The 20,943-nt window shown below is 40.4% G+C and overlaps 1 protein-coding gene across 5 annotated transcripts in view; it reads right to left on the bottom strand.

The window, feature by feature from the left end:
- ppfibp2b (PPFIA binding protein 2b) overlaps positions 1-19,611 on the bottom strand; it is a 127,313-nt gene extending 107,702 nt beyond the window's left edge. For all 5 annotated transcript variants that reach the window (XM_087844107.1, XM_087844102.1, XM_087844103.1 and 2 more), the window contains exon 1: positions 19,425-19,611. The gene's annotated coding sequence lies outside the window, so the exon portion shown is untranslated. The remainder of the gene's footprint in view (positions 1-19,424) is intronic.
- Positions 19,612-20,943: the final 1,332 nt, after the last annotated feature.

Here is a 20,943-nt window from a genome sequence, read left to right as displayed (position 1 = left end):
TTCTCTTCCCTTTGTATGATGTCATCCTATATAGAGGTGACATCACCGATTTTGTCATCCTGGGCATTCAGCTCCAGCTTTGACCACAAAAGCTTCATCCACCTGTTGAAGGGTTTTCTTGATGAGGGGCAGACAATCAGAACAAAGTTGTCTTGATGCATGCTAGTGTCAGTCATTGTGCAAATGCCCTTCTTCAGCTGAGACTGAAATAGTCATTTGGATGAGTGACAAAATGTTTCTCCCACTGAAACGTCCAGATGAGCAGAATCAAGCTTTTGGGGCAGAACAAAGTTGGCTGAAATGGAGTTAAAATGCTTTGTTGTTTCAGGGGATAAACTGAGAGCTAAACTAAGATAAAGAAAGGCTATTTTTGAACTGTGAGTTAGATAAAGTAAAAAATACGACTCCCAAGAAACATCCAAAACAAGATAAGATTCTGTCATCTGAGCCACAAACAAAGACAAGCTCCAAAAATGCTGCAGCTGAGAAAACAATTCTCAGTTTTGACAGAATCCAGGAACTATGACTTCACGAACTGAAAACAATCAGAAGAAGCATCTAAAAATCCCAAACTGACTGGCTCATAGCAAATGGATCTAGACTCTTTTACCTGAAACTTATGCATTTCTGTCACAATTACATGAAGTATACAATTAAAAAAAAGCATAAAATAATCTTCTCACTTAGCAAACCCTCAATTCCACCAACTGCCATTTAGCGCGCAAACTTTTGGCTAGCTTTGATAACATGCAACTCGGATCATAACAATCAACCAGAGATGGGCGCGTTACTGTAATCTGATTACTTTTTCCAGGTAACGAGTAAAGTAAGGGATTACTATTGCAAAAACGGTAATTAGATTACCGTTACTTTCCCGTAGGAACGCTGCGTTACTGCGTTACTAAAACCGGGATTTTTTTGCGAGAATGTCTCATGACAGTGACGTAAGCGAGTGCGACGTTCGTGACAACAGCTGTGTGCAGATCAACAGTGGATCTTATATCGAGTGCGGGAGAGAGTATGAGCGTGCAGCGTTTAAAGCGTGGAAGTACTGACCTTACTTTGAGTTTGATTCCATAAAAAGTGACAAAAACATTAGTGTCCGCTGTGCGTGGGAAGAAAACTTCTTTTTACAGCGGAAAAACCCCTAAACTTCCAAGCAAGCACCGGGAGTACGCTACCACGTAACGGGAAACTCACAGAGAAACTCGCGGATTCTTCCACTGACCGCTGCGACACACCTGCTCCAGGGTAAACCTCCGCCTACCCCACTCCTGCTTTACAGGTGAAAATAGAGCAAAAGGACCGCTAGTCTTTGACTTTATTTATTTTCTGCTGTGTTTTACTTGCATCTATTTGAAAGAGTGAGAGTAAACACAAAATATATATATATATATATATATATATTTTTTATGTGCTGGAATGTGCAGAAAATAAGTTTAAATGTTAAACAAATTTCTTCCAGTCAGAGAATGTTGCATATAATTTACATATAATTTTTGCTTGATGCATAAAGTTAAAAGATTAAACTAATAAAACAAGTTTTAAAAAGAGACTTTTCCATTTGATTACATTTTGTATGATGGATTATGTAGAAAAAGTAGAATTGGGCTGAAAGATCTATCGCTTTATCACCTGTTCAGGTTGTAAATCGTGTTTTAAAAAGTAACTAAGTAACTAAGTAATTAATTACTTTTGAAAATAAGTAATCAGTAAAGTAACGGGATTACTTTTATAGGGAAGTAATCGGTAATTAGTTACTGATTACTTTTTTCAAGTAACTTGACCAACACTGCAATCAACCCACCATGAAGTAACGAGGCCAGATTATCACTCGTACTATAATTTAACCGAATGCACATGAAGACAAGACAAAGTACAAAGAGACAGTAGAAGAGAGATTTTACCCACAAGGCAGAGCTTCCTCAACAAATGCAAACAGCAGAGCTGATAGGAGCTGACAATGAGCGGCACTTAGCCTCTGGACTGTGATCATAAGCACAGCTTATTACTAATCATCAGAAGAGGATGATAGAAGTACAGACACACACACACAAATGGGTTGCATGTAAGTGAAACACATTCATTGTCACAGTAATTTCTCAGCCCGCTAGTCATTCAATCATCTCCAGAGGAGCTCCGGAGAGTCTCTGCTAAAGAAATTGTTTTGACATGTAATTCAGTGCAGATTGCAGCCTTTGCTTTACAAATGATTCTCACAGACAGAGCGGCACTAAAGGCAGAAGCAAAACAGCATATTAACAAAAACAATATGGGAGGATTTATACTTACTGGCTTTACTGCACTTCAAATACTACAGCAGATGATAAATACAGTCAGGAGGGCATTACCTTAGAGGAAGACTAACTTCTTAGAGAAGAATTCAATAGTCTGAAAACATAATGCAAAGACTGAAAAAGTATCGCAATGAAATACAGTGTAGGAAGCCCAGAATGGGTAACACAGGCGTGTCAAACATGTGGCCCAGGGGCCAGAACAGGCCTGTTGAGGGGTCCAATGTGGACCACAGCAAAAGGAAGAAACTGGAGAGAAGGAGGGCAGTATAATCAGATCTGTGATTATCTGTGTTGCCTTTAATGCTGTATGGTTGTATATTTATTTGTTGTTCTGCATTTTCTTATTGTACTGCGGACGTTGATGTTTTAATTTTATGTCTTTCTTGTCTGGATTGTTATTCATTGTCCGACAGTTTGTTAATTTTCTTATTTATTGTTTTTATATCTGGGACTACAAACAATATGGTCATTATTAGGCGCTATCCGTTTTAAATAAATACATTTAAATTCCATCCATCTTCTTCCGCTTATCCGGGGCCGGGTCGCGGGGGCAGCAGCCTAAGCAGAGAAGCCCAGACCTCTCTCTCCCCAGCCACCTCCTCCAGCTTGTCCGGGGGAACACCAAGGAGCACCTAGGCCAACCAACAAATATAATCTCTCCAGCGTGTCCTTGGTCTGTCCCAGGGCCTCCTCTCAGTGGGACATGCCCAGAACACCTCACCCAGGAGGCATCCTTGTCAGATGCCTGAACCACCTCAACTGGCTCCTTTCAATGTGGAGGAGCAGCAGCTGAACAGATGGCTGAACTTCTCACCCTATCTCTAAATTGGTTGGCTGTCTGTCTCTCTGTTTAGCCCTGCGACAGATTGGTGACCTGTCCTGGATGTAGCCCACCTTTTGTCCAGTAAAAGCTCCAGCCTCCCCACGGCTCCAAATTACATAAGTGGAAGCTGAAGGAAGAATGGATGTTCATCCTGATATGTAAAACCTCAGAAATGACAGAGGGCGTTATTGCTGTTGTTTTTTTTACAGTGACAGTATAAACTCTGGTTTGGTAAAACTGTGACACTGCCTTTATATTTTTCTCAGCGTAGGCGTGTAATCAGCTAGTTGTTTGCATTTGTAAGTTAAGCTTTGTGCAACTTACAGTAGATTCACTGTTATCATTTTCATTTAAGAGGCTATAAACCTTAGCTTATTAATTTGTAGGGCACATGGATATTGTAGTGCTTCACCATCGAAGTCTTTCACACACGGCCTGCGTGAACTCTGCTGGAGAAACTACAAAACCTCTGCCTGCTGTGGGGCCCACATCCCTTCCGACCTCCTGGTGGGAAACAGGAGGTCGGAAGGGATGTGAGAGGAAGCTTAACCCTCGCTGGGCAGCGCTCCCGTTAACCCTTTACTCCAGTGGTCGTTTTCCAACAGTTTCATCCATCACTGGGTTACTGCTTCATTTACTGACGTTGACAATAAATGAGAAACTCATTTAGCACCATATTTTTACATTTGCGGTCCCTTGTCCCTTTGGGGGTTGCCACAGCCTAGCATCCTCTACACCAAAGTGTGGGGCCTGCCCCCTAGGGGGGGCGCAGAGCCATTGCAGGGGGGGCGCAGCATGAAAAGGGAAAAAACAACAACAAAAAAACAACAACGCTTGGACACTGCTAGCACGGGGCGCCTACAGAAACGCAAAGCAGGAGATGAAGCATAGCTGAATATGTTTCCAAACCAACTTCATTCTCAGCCACCGTTCGGTGATTCGAAACGCCGTTTACGTGTGGACGAAACAGCTGCGTTTTCAAAAATACCCGTAGGTGTGGACGTAGCGTAAAAGAGTTTATTATCTTACCACCTGCAGATTACTTGTATTTGCTTAATTGTTTACTAAATGTTTGAGGTGTGAAATAAACCGCAATGGAGCAAAATATGGGTGTGTGTGGTCTACACCAACACCAGCCCTTTGAAAGGCTTCCTTCACAGCATCCAAGAATCTTCTCTGGGGTTTTCCTCTTTTCCTCCAGCCTGGCACCTCCACCTTCAACATCTTTCATCCAATATATCCACTATCCCTCGTCTGCACGTGTCCAAACCATCTCAGTATTTGTTTTCATATCAGTACAAAGCTGGGTTCACCCATCACTACACTTTTGATTCTAACACAAAGGGATATTTTACAGAGGAGCGTGAAGAGCGCTGCTTGGATAGTTTGCTTTCTAATTTGCCTTACAAGAACAGAAGGTCGGGAACATTATTCCAGCATGTTCACATATGCGCAGCCTCTGGGCGAGACATTTGGATGTGCATACATTACAAATGCAAATGATGAAATTTCCTTAAAAACATGTTTACAGTTACATAAGTGCGTCAGGTTATTCTACCTTCACTGACCTAACGCTAGCCTTCTACTCGGAGATTAAAAGCATTGGAGAAATGCAGAAGACAGTCCCAATCTCAGCTTCCTGTCAAACATTTTTTAAAAAGCCATCAAAGCTGCTGCAAAATGGGAACGACTACGTCAGAAATTCCAGCGTCACCAAAACCATCACAAGACACAATTACTGCGATGGGCTTGTGCTAAGAGGCTTGTGCACAGTTAAACATTAACACTTAGACAAAAGAGACACACACACACAGACAGACACACACGCAGAGGTGGTGGTGGGAGGGGGTTACCGTTCCTCCTCATTTGACTTAGCCTGTTTAGATTAGTGTCACCAGCTAGAGGCCAGACCTAACCCCCCAGGCCCTGCTGTCACAGAGGGTAAATACAACTGTGTGTGTGCGCGTGGAGCAGAGCCAACAAGAAACACCAGATTCTTTACCAATTAACATCAACGCGACAGCACCACTGACATTTAAGACCAGGACGCTCCCTGTTCTGTCCTTTAGTTCTCCCTTCTTTCTCTCTCTATGTCTCCGTGTCTTCCTTCCAACTCTGCTTTTTGTATTCAAATATTTGCATTTCTTTCTGCTGCAACGGTTACAGAAATTTTGCATGAAAATCCTAAGTATCAGCTTCTGGGACTGAAAGATTGAACAAATCAACAAGTGCAAAAAAGCTGCAGTTCCTCTACTGGCCACTGAAGGCTGTTTCCAAAAGCAAGTAAATCCCTGTAGACTCCCATGTTAAAATGCTCAGCTTTGCAGCAGAAATGCAAAAGTCACAATTTAATTATCAAAAGGTTTGATTGCCGAAGATTTTCTACAAAGCAGCCACAGTTTAAATAGACAGAATATAGAAAATAACACCCCCTCAAAAAAATGGCAAGGCATCAGACTTTTTGTTTTACTTTAAAAAGTATCAGTTGATCATCACACTGATGAAGCTGTAAGGAAACAACAGCTAAATTCCAGGTGGGCCAGCTGATTGCTCAGTTACTTCATATAGTTCCTGTCCAGCCTGTTCCTCTAGTCGTGTAACTCGATGCAAAGTTTCAGTCAGCATTACTTCCAATGGACAAAGCCTCTGTTTGGCAGTTTGCTTTTTATAATCTATGATTCCAGCAGCTTTTGCTGAAGGAAAATGGGACAGATGTTGTTCTTTTGGTTCGTTGGCCCAAAAGTCTTAAGAATGTCTCAACCTTTTCCTCTACATTAGAGCAAAGACACCTAAATTGTTTTGGGCTTAAGAAACAAGCTATGCATCTATGTGTATGGACAAAATACTTTTATAATGAAGGCTTAATTTGTCTGTTTTTTTTCCACTGCTCATTTATTCCACTGCTGGCCAGTAATTTTGCTGGATGACCTGGGAATCAGAGCCGACTGGTTTTATATTAATCAGTCACAAGACAAAGTGGCAAAGCAACATTCAAAGACTGTTTTTGGGACTTGGTTATACAATAACTAGTGTTGAGGCTGGCAAAGCACCATGGCTAGCAGCCTAACCACAAACTGGGTGTCATTGCTAGCCTAGGACTCTGAGTGATCAGTTCTCTAAGTTTGTTAGCTTATATAGTGTATTCAGCAGATCTGTTTTCTATCATGGAAACTCAAAATAATAATAATAATAATAATAAACTTTATTTATAAAGCACACTTAAAAACCAAGGGTATGCCAAGGTGCTTAACAAGTAAGATAGAGAATAGGAGAAGGATAATAGAAATAGGACCAAAGCAAGTACTAAGTATGCAAGCAGGTAGCTGTCACTGACACATAGGAAAGCAACAGGTACAGAGCAAACGAGAATTTAAATGAGCATAAAAGTGCATGATATCAAATCATAAAAGAAATATTAACTAGAGGGAAAGGCAAGATTGAATAAGTGGGCTTTTAGTCGTGATTTGAACAGTGCAATGGAATCAGATGCGCGGAGGTTGAGAGGAAGGGTCCACGGTCACCTTTCGCCTGCAGTGTGAACGTAGCCTTAGTCTCGGTGTCTGTGTTTGTACTTCCTGTTTTATTTTGATAGTCTTCTGTTTCATGTGTATTCCCGTCAGTCAGATTAGTGTAAGCTGTGTTCCCACCTGTGGCCTCTTCCCTCGTTATCCTCCTTGTGTATATATTGTCTGCATTTCTCTCTGTTTGCTGTTTTGTTTTCCCTCTAAGGCTACGTTCACACTGCAGGCGAAAGCGCATCAAATCCGATTTTTTTGACCCTATGCGACCCATATCCGATCATGGTGTGACAGTGTGAACGGCACAAATCCGATATTTTCAAATCCGACCTGGGTCACTTTCGTATGTGGTACTGAATCCGATACATATCCGTTGTTTCAGAAAGCGACTGCTGTTTGAACGGTCAAGTCGCATTAAATCCGTCTTTTATGTCACTGACACAAGACAGACGCCAATTATCAGCTCCGGATAAGACATCGCGAACGCTTCCTGGTCAATAAGTGTAGATGTTAGTGAAACTGTTGGGAAGACAACGTTGGAGAAACGTGAACATTTTATTTGTACTGTATAATCTGCAGATTCTGACAGAAATCTGCAACTATCCTTTGAAGCACCGCTCCTCTAAAACAGCAATAAGGATCATTATTAGGTTATTTACATTATTATGTAAATAACAAAATAACTTAAAGCAAAAATTGGGAAACGTGTAGTCCGAAGTGTTTATATTAACGGCCATCAGTCAAACAATATTGTTTGCTCTGGGTCTAAACAGAGCGCGTTGTGTGTGACATTTTCTTTTGCGCATGCGGCCGCTTTGAGCGTTCACACTAGAGCGCGTTTGCTGTCGCATTTTATCTGTAGTGTGAACGAGCAGACAAAAAAGATCGGATTTGATCAAAAAATCGGAATTGAGCATTAAGACCTGCAGTGTGAACGTAGCCTTAGTATGTTTTCCTTGTTGTGGTAAAAGTTTTAGTTTCCTAGTGCTGTTATTTTGTACTTTAGTTTAATAAAAAAAAAAAACACCTATCAGTTTATTGTCTGTGTTCTGAGTCCTGCGTTTGGGTCCTACCTTTGTCAGCCACACAACACCTAAGACATGTAAGGCTGTTTGCAAACAATTTGAAGTTCAAGATTCTGCAACAAAAAACTTTATGCACAAGTGGAAAACATTCGAGACAGCCGCCAATTTGACCAGGAGGGGACATTCCCAAAAAATCCCGCCGAGGGCTACTTCTCAGAATCTTCAGGCCTCAGTTAGCATGTTAACTGTTAAAGTTCATGACAGTAAAAGTAGAGAAAGACTCTACAGGTATGGCTTGTTTGGAAGGGTTACCAGGAGAAACTCTCTGTTCAGCACAGTTATGTCTGCAAAGTTTCTGAAACAACGTCCTTTGGACAGACAAGACCAGTGGAAATGGAAATGTTTGGCGATAACACACAGCATCACATTTATCAACAAGCAAACATGGCATATCAGCACAAACGCCTCAAACAAGCTCAGCATGGGGATGACGGGGTGATGATTTGGAGTCACAGAACCTGGTCACTCTTCAGCCACTGAGCTGACCGTGAATTTGTCTGTATATCAAAGTCTTCTACAGTCAAATGTGAGAGTATCTGTCTGACAGATAAAATCTGCCCCAAACTGGGTCATGCAGGACAATGATCCCAAGCCCAGCTGCACATCTCCAACAGAATGGCTGAAAAAGAACAGAATCAGGCTGTTGCAATGGCCCAGTCAAAGTCCAGACCTCAACCTGATTGGCTGTGCGCAAACAAATACCCGAAAACCTGAATGAACTAAGGCAATATAAAGAATAGCGAGCTAAAATTCCTCCACAACAATATGAAAGGCCAATAAACTATTTCTTCATGTTATTGCTGCAAAAACCAGCTCTCCAGGCTCCTGAATCATGGGGTGCACTTAGCTATTCAAACTCTGCTTCTTTATTATAGGTTTAGTTTTAATAAAATAAAACACGATGTGTAATATTTTACATATTTTAGTTCATCTGAGGTTTTTGTAATTAATTTTCTGACTTGATAAGTATCAATTAATTCTATGTGGATGTTCTCCCTGTGTCTGTGTTCTCTCCAGCTTCCTCCTACAATCTAAAGACATGCAGTTAGTGGGGTTAGGTTCATTGGTGATTTTAAATTGGTTGGTCTGTCTCTCTGTTTAGCCCTGCGACAGATTGGCGACCTGTCCTGGATGTAGCCCACCTTTCGCCCTATGGCAACTGGGAAAAGCTCCAGCCTCCCCACGGCCCCAAATTACATAAGTGGAAGCTGAAGGAAGAATGGATGTTCATCCTGATATGTAAAACCTCAGAAATGACAGAGGGCGTTATTGCTGTTGTTGTTTTTTTACAGTGACTGTATAAACTCTGGTTTGGTAAAACCGTGACACCCTTACTGCTCACGCGACACTGCCTTTATATTTTTCTCAGCGTAGGCATGTAATCAGCTAGTTGTTTGCATTTGTAAGTTAAGCTTTGTGCAACTTACAGTAGATTCACTGTTGTTATCATTTTCATTTAAGAGGCTATAAACCTGCCCGCACAAAGGAGAAAACATATGGTAGAAGTTTATGGGCTAACCTCATTCTTAGCATGAGGTTAAAGAAAAAGAAAATAACACTCCTACTATTACCACCCTGTGCACTCCTCATTTCTGGCATTAATTTAAATACAATATAAACATTGCAACATGGAAAGGAGTTGCTTTGCTTTGCTCTGTTCCAGAAACAGCATCCAAAACACACCACGAAAGAACACAACTTAGCAGCAATAAAGCAGATCATTATGCTCAAGACAAAGCGTTTTAAGCTAACGTAGGTTTACTCATGCAAGAATTTCAAGTGATTTCCTTACCTCTTCTCTCATAAGCTGCCTATATGACGTAACCTTTGTTTCCACTTTCTGAACTGAGCAGTTTCTGTCATATTTCATGTGCTTCCAAGACAAACCGACTGGGTGTGCATTAGAAATTAGTGAGGGTTATCTCTGCTTGTACAACTACGAGTACCCTTGCAAAAACCCGGAAACTATTCTAATAATCGCAAAATCACAGTTTCCAAAGAGAGTTATTTAAACTCGCCTTTAACTGCACAGGGAGGTCCTCAAATGTCGTCTTTATGGGGGAAAGTGTTCAGACTAAAGATGATGGATTCAGCATATTTATGTTGTTGTTTCGCCTGGTTACATCATTTAATTGCCTCAAGTAAAAATATATGAAACTAAAATAAAAATAAAGTCATCCTCATAATAGTAAACTTTAAAATAATCTCTCATCCAGCTGTTAACCCAGTTAAAAAACATTATAGGGTTATTTTGAAGTAACACCTGGACTGGGAAGTCCAGCTGGACGAGGTTTTGTCTTTCCAAAGCAAACTCGGATTTGATTTTCCGGCTCATTCTGAAGCCCTGATGTGGCCTCGGGTGCAGAAACCAGCAGGGAGCTCAAACACCAGTGTCAGCAAGCCAGTGCTGTAAAAACAACATGTCAACATCAGTTAATACATACACGTTAAAGGCGGCCACAACTTCATGCGACAGGCGTGACTAACCAATCAGCACTTAGGAGGGAATAAAAACGAGCCAATGAGAGTCCCTGTGAGGCCACAATAAGATCGTGGACTCATTCTGCCATGTGATGAAGCTGATGACATGACAGAGAAAGCATGACAGGACGAACTGGCACACAGGCATCGTGCCCTGAAAATGGTGATTGTTTGTTATATGCGAGCTCCACTTACTCCAACAGTAACCTGCTTAAGGCAAAGCAAAGCAAAAATGTTATATTTTCATGGGAGCAAGGAATCCTGCAGGTGTAATTAGCTACTTAACAAAATGTTTGGTAGGATACTGAAGCCAGACAATAATTCCCTGTTTAATAATACATCTGTTTCCAAATAACCACTTAAATTTGTCTGCGGTTTATGATATCTACTCCACCATAAGAGTTACAAATCAGAAGTAAGTTTACTTAAGTACACGTTAATCCATCCAAAAGTTGTGATATTTACTCAAAACACAAGAATGTGCTTCTCATGGCCCCCTGTGACCAAAGCTCTTACTTTACTTTTCAATTTCGTGTAGTTATACAGAATTAGTTAGTCCAGATAAAGGATAAGCACTGATGGGAAAATAGGTTTATTTTGCAGAATAATAAAGTTACCATTGTCTAGCAAAGTATAAACCACTTTATTGAGCAATATAATGAATAAAGGTGCAGAAAAGCCAAAATGTAACGTCATCAAAGGAGGACACAGGGTCTCAGAGTGCAAGCTACCAGTTAGCCTTAACCCTTTAAGACCTACCATAGAACCAAGTCTGCCAGAGCTTATATTATATTTTTACATGCTGTGGAGCCATTTTTGGGAGCATTTCAAGTTGCTATACATCAATACAACCATTAGAGCCCAGATTTTAATAACATGTATGCATTAAGTGCATAGTAATTACATAAATTGCAAAAAAAACTGCAATAAACTACAAAGAAATTGAAAATCGTTTTTGTTTTTTTAACATATATTTCTAGTTAGAGAAATTTAAGAGGCTTATCCCTCAAAACTGTAAATACAAAAAAGTTGCACAAAATAGTTTCCCACCACAGGAAATTTATTTTGAGTGTCTTCATAGTTTTATTTTTGAAATACACCAATTTTTACATACTGCAGGAAAAACGAAAATAAATATTATAGTGCAAATTTGCAAAAAAGCAGCATATGCATCAAAATAAACTTTTTCCAGCAGTGCAATATGAGTCCTAAGCATCCCAGAAACCACACAGAAAGTCATAAAGTCAAAGATAACTTTTAAAAACACCAGTATAGGCTCATGAGGCCCTGATGGTAAAAAACTACATTTCCGCGAAAATGACACCACTTCCGGTTTCGGGCAGGTCATGGTGGACATGCGAAAGTTCGCGCTGACGTCTATTCCAACATAGGAAGTGTTATGAACAGCTGATCGGATCGGCAAAGCGTGTTTCTGGAATATTATGTTTTTGTTGCTGCAAGTGCTTTTTATGCAATTTTTGCAAAGCTATATGTGGAAGGAAACTGTGACCGAGGACAAGCTGATGGCATAAGATGTAAGTACAACTCCTCCGGTTTCATATGCAAAAAAAATTATTGCGCTAGCTTATGTGGTTACAGAGCTACCGGGATTTAAAAATAGTTATGCAAAACAGAGCGTGCACGCTCCGACCGGCTTTAAAGGGTTAAAAAGCTGAATGACTTAAAAACAATTCATTTATACAATTTTTAATGAAACAAATTCTGAAGATACCAGTTCTCATTTTATCCTGAAGCCTATCCCAGCTCAGAGTAAAGAGAAGGTTCAGCCTGGACAGGCTTAGCAGCACACAGAGAAGCAACCACCAACTCACATCTCCACACCTACAGCCAGTTTTGATTAAACAGTTAACCACAACAAGCACATCTTTAAACTTTGAGAGGAAACTAAAGCATACAGAGGCAGAATGTACAAAATGCACACTGAGAGGACCCAGTCAGCCAGGAGGTTAGACCCGAGAACCCGAGGCGGCAGTGCTGAATGCTGAACCACTGTGCTGTAAAAGTTTAGGGAACCAATCAGTGTCTGTGAAGTGTATTTAAAGATCAGGACCAAATTCAATGGCAATCAATATAGTGATCGTTCAACAGACCCACAGTGCCAACCACAGAGACCTGCCACCGTCTGCAAGGCATAAAAAGGTGAAAAGAGAGATCATTTTGGATTAACGATCCAAAACACTGAATTCAAAACATTTCCCAGAACTCTTAGCATCATTTTGTGTGATCATTAACTACCTGGTAAATGATCTGTCCAACCTTGTGATCCAGTTTCAATGATGTAACTGTGATCATCATCCTCCTCCTTTAACCGAGGACAACACTTTCTGTTTTCAGAGTAACAAGCAGCATGTCATGACCAGTACGCTGACCTTCAAGTGCAAAATTGAAGGAGGTCAAAGAAGCAGAAACAGCATTTTTCCTCATGATTCCTCTTCAAAATTCCCCATCTTCTTTTTCCAGTTACAATTAGGAGCTATATGTAACATTTTTTAATATACATTGTATATAATATTACACACAGTATCACAACGTTGCTACAAAGTTAAGGCTAACTGGCTAACCACCTCTATGCTGTCCATTACTCTCATAGTTTCCCAGTTTTCCCACAGTTGAAGACCACCTCCTAGTTCCCTGTTTCACCGATAGTCCACAAATTTGCACGACCCTCAAACTATGACATGAAGAATTGATTATGCATCAATTCGGTTTTTTATGTGTGTCCCAGTAGAGCAAGCCAACTGGTGCTTTGCAGCTGATTCAGATGGAGCTCAAGGATTCTGGCCGCCAGCCTGGTCGAGTGCAGTCAACTGGCATCGTTATTACCCTCCATACAAATTCAGGCTGAAAAGAATGATTTTCCACTGAGTAAATAAAACACCAAACACAAGTTAGCGGTGTAGTAAAAACGTCTAAGCTTCTAAAGTCGAGCACATCCAGCAGGAAGAAGCAGTGAAGTGCGAGAGGCCGGCACCTCGGCTGCAGCAGACTAGGGTTACACAGAGTCCCAGTCACAACCTCCTAACAAGCTATCTGGACATGATCAGAGACGGATCACGTTACCTGATAATGTTACAGCGGCACGAGAAGCTCTGTGTGGTTCAGGTAAATGTCATCCTGAAGGAGACACGCAGACAGTCTGACACACAAACTCATTTAATTTCAGCTTACTCAACCTTAATGTAAAGCTTTATGGACACTCATCATGACTGCTTCCTGGGCAGACAACGCAACACGTTCAGTTTTCCATTTTGATTTGAAGAGGAAAATTACAGGATTATCTTCCTTCACACTCAAGCTTCAGTTACATCAAAAAAGCAAGTAATTGGGCCAAATATTTGCAACCCATTCTTGTGTGTTTATACATTTGTCTTTATTACTTTATTACTCGTTGAAGTGAAACAAGAAAAGTGAAGCCTAAACAACACTAGTGGTCAAATTCCTGGAATAAAACAACAGGCTATCTCACAACTGAGCACAGAGCTCAGCCGCTGCAGTGAACACAGCGGGCGTCTGCGATTCTCGCATCAGAGGATACAGCAGAGGCGAATGCTACACTGAAATGTAATCCAGTACAAATATTGACATTGGCCAAGTCTTCAGGAGTGAATATTGGTACTGGACTTAGTTAAACTAGGATGAGGATTATATCCTCACAGCACAGAAGCAGAAATGAAAACAAAAGCCATATTCATGGAGTAAGTGAAACACAGCATAGCAGCACAGCTAAAAGGCTAACATGTCATAATATGGTAAAATATTTGATATCATTGCTTTTATTATTAATAATTATTTAAAAATTGGGATAAAGAGGGCATCGTTTTTATTTATAGACATTTTAACATTTTACTGTCCTTATAGAGTCACTGCTGGCAGACATAGGGGTGGGTAATAAGGGCACAAACATTGTCTCGACATTATAAGGCTGATGCACAACACATATCTCTATTTTCTACACATCACACACTTGTTTTTTATAGATCAAATTCTGAAGGATCAGAAGAAAATACATAAAAATAACCGTCTATGTGGCACAAGTACAAGGATTCCACATTATTGTCATTACACATGTATAAATACAGGCTAATGAAATACAGTTTGCATCTAATTAGAAGTGCAAAGTGCAATACGAGCAGATTATATACAGAAAAGGGTAGTATGAAAGGTGGGAATAGTTATGTACAGATTATGTACAAATAAGTGAAGTATATAGATGTTTATATTGCTATACAGAGAGCAAATATACAGATGTACTACAGAGAGATGTACTGATGTATACATATGTATACAGAATAACTGTATAGCAGTCCATCTGTGTACATAGCGCACTTAAAGCCACATACTGCTGTGGACACTCCCAGCAAATGTCAGTCACTCAAAGGAATCACTGTAGGTTTTTGCATTTTTTAAAAATGTTTTATCCAAAATATTAAAAAAAGATCAATACACCAAGTTCTAGATAAATTAGTTTGAATCACAGCATTATTGCTATTAAATTATTATTTCTATTAAAATCTTGAGCCACTATAAATTTCTTAGGGAGGTCTGTGAAAATCTGATAACACAGCTCTACTTTCTTCTACTCAAAGATGTAAACAGAAAAGAAACGAAGACTTATTTAATATAAAATGTAAAAATATCCATGCAGCTTTTATTGTGTGTTTTACAACCACCAATAGTGCAAACGTTGCTCTGCATACCTGTTCTTTATACTAATATATATTAATAATCAAGACTACAGGACTCTATGCAGTGAACACACCACTAGTGCTTCATTGGAATTTAGTAGGTAAATAGCAGTCAGGTGCTGCCAATCAAGCATCTGATTAACTGATTATCTATAAAAGCAGGATTTTTGGCAGCTTGCTTGTCTGCAGCATTCAAGTGCGCGTGAACACTATGTCACAATCTACCCAGGAGTTGGCGTCTCATTAAATGAATCACTTTATTAGGTAACTCCTGCTGTCAAAGTGTCCTTAAACTCACCACTCTTTACCTTAAATGTGCACCTCCCCTCTCCTTACTTCCCGATTTGTTGCCCCGTAAAGCTCTTCTTCACCTCCTCTCTGCTCTCTTCATCAGCTGCTTTGTTTGAGATCATTTCTGACAAGTCTAACTGTCAGCCTGACTCGCTCACATGCCCAGACCCATGCTTGTGCATGAGTGTTTCAATGCCATAAAAAACCGAGCAGCTTCAGTACAAAATACTTCAATGTATTACCCCTTAAAAAACAAATGTTTACTTCCATTAATCCAGAAAAGTGGACAAAATTGCTCAAGTGCAGTGCCATCTAACAGTCTCAGAACAACTCAACAAGATTTACCTACCAAAATCAAATAATATAAGCTTTTATCTTCAATGGCTTTTCTTGATATCCACTTAAATAACACTGTAAATAAATACGTATGAATATAAGTTTACTGTAATGTTCATTTAACAAACAGCCTTCTGTCTTTTCTTTCCCTGCCTCTAGGAAGGCAGGTGAGGCAGCACAAAGAGCCACCAGAGCGGGTATGGCTTGTCCCCTCATATGGGGCTATTATTTTTAAACATGTTTGACTTTTTTACTTGCTTTTAAATCTTATTGTGCCCCGTTTATCATCTGCCCTTCTTCAAAAGGTAAATGATAAACCCTCGATGCAAACGTTAGCTGCTTTAACCCCCTCAAACAACCCCCCACCTTTTTTTCTTAATCAGATCAAGTTGCATAATGAGCATAAAAATGATATTTCAGGCTGTCATGCAAATGCTAATGGGGGAGTTTTACAGTCAAATAACCACTCTTGAAAACAAAGTTATGCAGAAGAGCATCTCTGAATGCACAAAAGCTTGAACCTTGAAGCAGATGGGCAAAGAAGGAGCAGAAGACCACACCAGGTGCCCCTCCTGTCAGCTAGGAACAAAAACCTGAGACTGCAGTTCCCACAGGATCACCAAAACAACACAAGACTGGAAATATGTTGCCGGGTCCAATGAGTTTCAGTTTGTGCTGCAACATTCAGATGGAAAGGTCAGAATTTGGCATGAACAACATGAAAGCTTCGATACATCCTGCTGTCAGCCGAGTGTTGTTTAAACACGCAGCCTATTTCATTATTCTCAGTGGCCATGACCACAGTGTCTCCATTTTTTGTAACTGTGTGATGCTATCATGCCAGTATGGACCCAAATCTTGCACTTTGATCAATTAAGGCAGTTCTAAAGAAAAAAGAGGGGTGAGGGTTGTTATTAGCAAGGTGTGCCTAATAAAGTGTCAAGTGTGAGTGTAAGTCACAATGACTGGAAGACTCAGGCACAATTCGTGGACATATAGTAAACTGCGGCTGGTTGGTGGATGCAGACATTGGATTTAAAGTCATAAGCATCACCTGGTATCACACCTGAGAGGCGGAGGTTCTTTTTGGCAGGTCAGAAATCCTCAAAAAACATAGCCATGCTTGGTTTTTGAAACAATGTCAAACACCCTCAGTGAGTCATTAGTTTTACCTCCTTTCTAGAGCAGCCTCCAGTATCCACACACCGCAGGCTGCACACTTATTGCACTCGAGTAGGGGGATTAAAGATGTGCTGAAGTTCCATAACACTTTGACATGATGCATTTGCATATTTTTACACATTACCGAGCACTTGCACCAACACAGTGCTCCCTTTAATCAAATGTTAAACCTTTAACTCATCCCTTGCACACTGCGTTGCTGCAGCGAGGATTTGAGAAGGAGCAAAATAACGGCTGAAAAACCAAAGAAAAACCTAATCCTTTCGTTTACCTTCTTTCTGCTCTGCTTATTCCTCCTGGAATCCGCAAATTTCTTACTTTATTTTCTCTTAAATGGGACAACACAGCATGAGCAGCATCAAGCCTCTGCTGTTCTCTAACACCTCCTCACATTCCTCGACAAAGAAAGCCAAAGATCGCCTCGGACAAGTCAGAGTTTCTCCTCTTCCTCTCTCTGACACTTTTCATTCACTCCTTCACAACAGCCTGACTTTGTCTTTTCAGGCTTCTACGCTTTTCCTCTTTTTGCTATTTCGCTTTCATTCCTCTGCTTTCAATCTCACCCATGTCTCTCCTCTTCTCCTTTGTCTCTCCCTCTACACCATAGCCATGGACGACAGCGGCTGTAAAGATGACAGAGCAATCATCTGAACATGGCCACTCTGGGACTTAGACGAGCAGCTTTGATCACAGAAATGAGTGCCATCATCTGCTTGACCCAGCGTGTGTGCACCCTGCGTAAACCTATCACGACAAGCTGATGAACGCTATTGTCAAAAATAAACTGTTGCAACGATAAATGTTACCAATTTAGGGCTTTTATCAACTGCCACTTCAGCCGAGCTCCTGTGTGCATTTCTTCTGTTTCCGTGTGCTAATGCCACCCAAGTGCCAACCTCAGCAGCGTTAATCAGTTCACTGTCGTCAGCGGCAATGATGCCTTTCAACTCCGTCTCTTTTTAAAATGAGATTTGCAACAGAAAGGAGGCACCGGCCTGATGTATTCACTGGCAGGAGGCTCCTTCAGCTCTCTCATGTCTCTGATGTTTATGTGTGTGTGTGTGTGTGCTCTGTCTCCAGCCTTAGATGGAGCAGATGCTTCAGCGAAGGGGGGCCACACATCAACCTTGATATTCTGCTGTTAGCATATCAGCATCCCCCCCTCTTTCACCCGCCCCCTTTCCATTTTACTCACGCTGTCAGAAATTGATGATCTGCAATTACACAGCATGTGTCGGTGCAACTAAACATCATTTAATAGCTCCGAGCTGACAGTACATGACTGAGCAAGCAAGCGGAGAAACACCAGTGTCACAGTGAAACTACTATGTTGTCTCCAACAGACCATGTTGCATTTTATTGTTATGTAGAAAAATATATATATAATGGGATATACAATGTAGGGAAAATTAAGGGTGACGGGGACGATTTTGGAATTTCTGGCTTGTGTAAACTTTCTTGTTGTAAATTCTAAGAAAAGCTTCGGCTCACTATGTGATATTCTGTAAAGATGAAGAGGTTTAGCATCTATTTGAGCTGGAATTAAGAGCAGATCATACTCCAAGAAAGCACACCAAACCCTTTTTGTGTAAAAAGACCCAAAGCACCATTTTCGTAACATCTCCCCGTTGGGACCGAACATTTGACTACTTATTTCAGCTTTGCTAGAAACTTACAGCATGTTGCGCAGTTTGTGTCATGCTTGTCCTTTACTTTGACATCATTTTGCTTTTTTTTCTATCATATTTCTGTCCACAGTCATTACGGTATAAAACTGCCTCACTTTCACAGGAAATCACTCACCAGTGGTACTGTCATGGCACTGTTACGGCCCTCAGTGGGCGAGGTGAGGGTTTTTAAAGTACCCACCTCTGTTAGGTGTGTCATGCATTTGTGCCATGTAGTGGACTCAGAATACAGACTTCATTACTACACTCTGTAGAAGATCTGAGTGACTGGGTGTCGGAGGTCACTGATGTGCACAATGCGAAGTTCGTCTCTACTGCGAAGTTATTAGGGTGAAAGGACCAATCAAAAATACCTATGTAATACCTTTTTGTTGCAGCAGCAACAGCAGCATATTACCTTTATGCGTATGCTAAGTTCCTCAGCCTATGCTTTTCTGTTTGAAGCTAGCCCCGCCCACCCGTGTATGCCACAACAGCTTGCACATTTATTTTTCATTATTTGGTTTCAGAGCTCCGCCTTAGCAAAAGAAGTTGTCATTTTGCATGTACAAGGAAGAAAACAAACCATGTATACTTATACTGTCCCATTCAACCTTATGTGCCAATTACTCTTAATGGAAAGGCTGATATGCTCACAGCACAACCTCAGCAGGATTATCACAGAAGCATTTTTAAGACTTAATACAATATTTGAAATACAGGCTGTGCTGAAGTCTCTCCTAACATAACCGAGTGCCACCATAAGCACGATCTGCGAACCTCGGACCACAAATTCACTTTTAAGTATGAAAAAGAAGACAAAAACATTAGCCGCACTTTAACTCGCACATATTAAACGCTAATTACTCAGGAATTAGACAACTTGTCAAATATTTGGTGCTTTTTTTGTTGCAGCGAAACAACAACTTGTAAAATGTAATTACCGAAATGAAAAAGCTATTTTTACACAAAAATAAGTTGGAGTTTAAATGTATTAGAGATGCGGGGAAACTACTACGTTAAAGTCGTGTTACTCACGTTGTGCGAGCCTCTGACGCGCAGTCCAAACAAATCCTTTAACTGCGTTTCTGGGAGACGCTTGAAGATAAAGTGAGAGGGCACAAACGCGCCATTACGCGTACATACAGCAGTCGTGCGCGCAAGGTGCCCTGACCTGTGTTAACTGTCTGTCTGTACTCTGCGCTGCACTGTAGCTCCAGCTCCCTCAGCTCTATCACCTGCCATGTGATACGCACGATGCCTTTACGAGCTCCTCGGAACTCCTGAAACTTCATATTTCTCTCTCTTTTAGATCTACATTGAACATTATGATATTTCGCAGTGCGCTCATAGTTGAGAATGAAAAGGAACCATCGAATTGTAGTACTTGAATCTTTTCTTCTCGGATCCAACAAATACCAATGATGATTGTAATACTGTGCAGTACTAGTCAAAGTTGCTGTTGTGTTTTATTCAACTGATAAGCCAAAGATTTTAACGTCTTAAATTAGCCTCATTATCCTACAAGTGATGTCTCCGATATTCATGAACGCAGCGAGGCATCGATCTGTGGTCATCCGGATAACGATTTGGTTTTAAGACTCCAAACTCAAACGTTTGTCCAAAAGGTTCTTCACAATTCCTGAACCTGAAATATGTGCTCTGCATGTCAGGAAAAGAGGGGGAGTGATACCACTACTACTACTAATAGTAATAATAATATTAATAATAGTAATAATACGAGATTTCAAGATTCATAGAGTCATACAAGTACAACACACAGTGAAATGCTTCCTGAACTGCTCCTCGACTGTGCAAAATATTATAAACAATAAGTAAATTTAAATTAAAAATCGGAAATTTGAAATAAAATAATAATATTATTGAATAATAATAATAATAATAATAATAACAACAATTAATTTATCTATTAATTTAAAAAAATGTCCATTTTATGTTTAGCTTCGCTTGATTTTTTTTTCTATAATCAAACACTGCCATCTAGTGATTTAAAGTCATAATTATACTAGAGTGTACATTATCAGTGCAAGCAAATCACTGATTGCATGCTTTATTAATATTTACTTTTTAAAATATATATCGCCATTGATGTGATAAATTCTACAAAAACAACGTGTTACAGCTGTTGTTGTTTTCTTCGAAGCAAACACAAATCAGAAACCAGTATTACACACAGCACTGCATCTACAGGAGAGCCTGTTATTGTGATTTACATACACACACAGACACACACACACACACAGTAACAGCATAGATATTCTACATGCTTTCAGTATCTGGAATCCAGAATCCAGGCGTTTATAAAGTCAGCAAAGATGCACAGGAAAAAAAAAAAGACAGACACAACAACATTGTCATCCCCTATGTAGCCGGTGTATCGGAGAAACTCAGGAGAGTTTTCTCCAAGCATGACATCCCGGTGCATTTCAGACCCAGCAACACACTCAGACAAAAACTGGTTCACCCGAAAGACAAAACGGCAAAACACAGACTTAACAATGTGGTGTATGCTGTACAGTGCAGCGAGGAATGCCCA

Source organism: Neolamprologus brichardi, chromosome 7 (genome assembly GCF_056152115.1).
Source record: "Neolamprologus brichardi isolate AB-2024 chromosome 7, ASM5615211v1, whole genome shotgun sequence".
Lineage (NCBI taxonomy): Eukaryota > Metazoa > Chordata > Actinopteri > Cichliformes > Cichlidae > Neolamprologus > Neolamprologus brichardi.
This window is presented reverse-complemented; position numbering and strand designations above follow the sequence as displayed.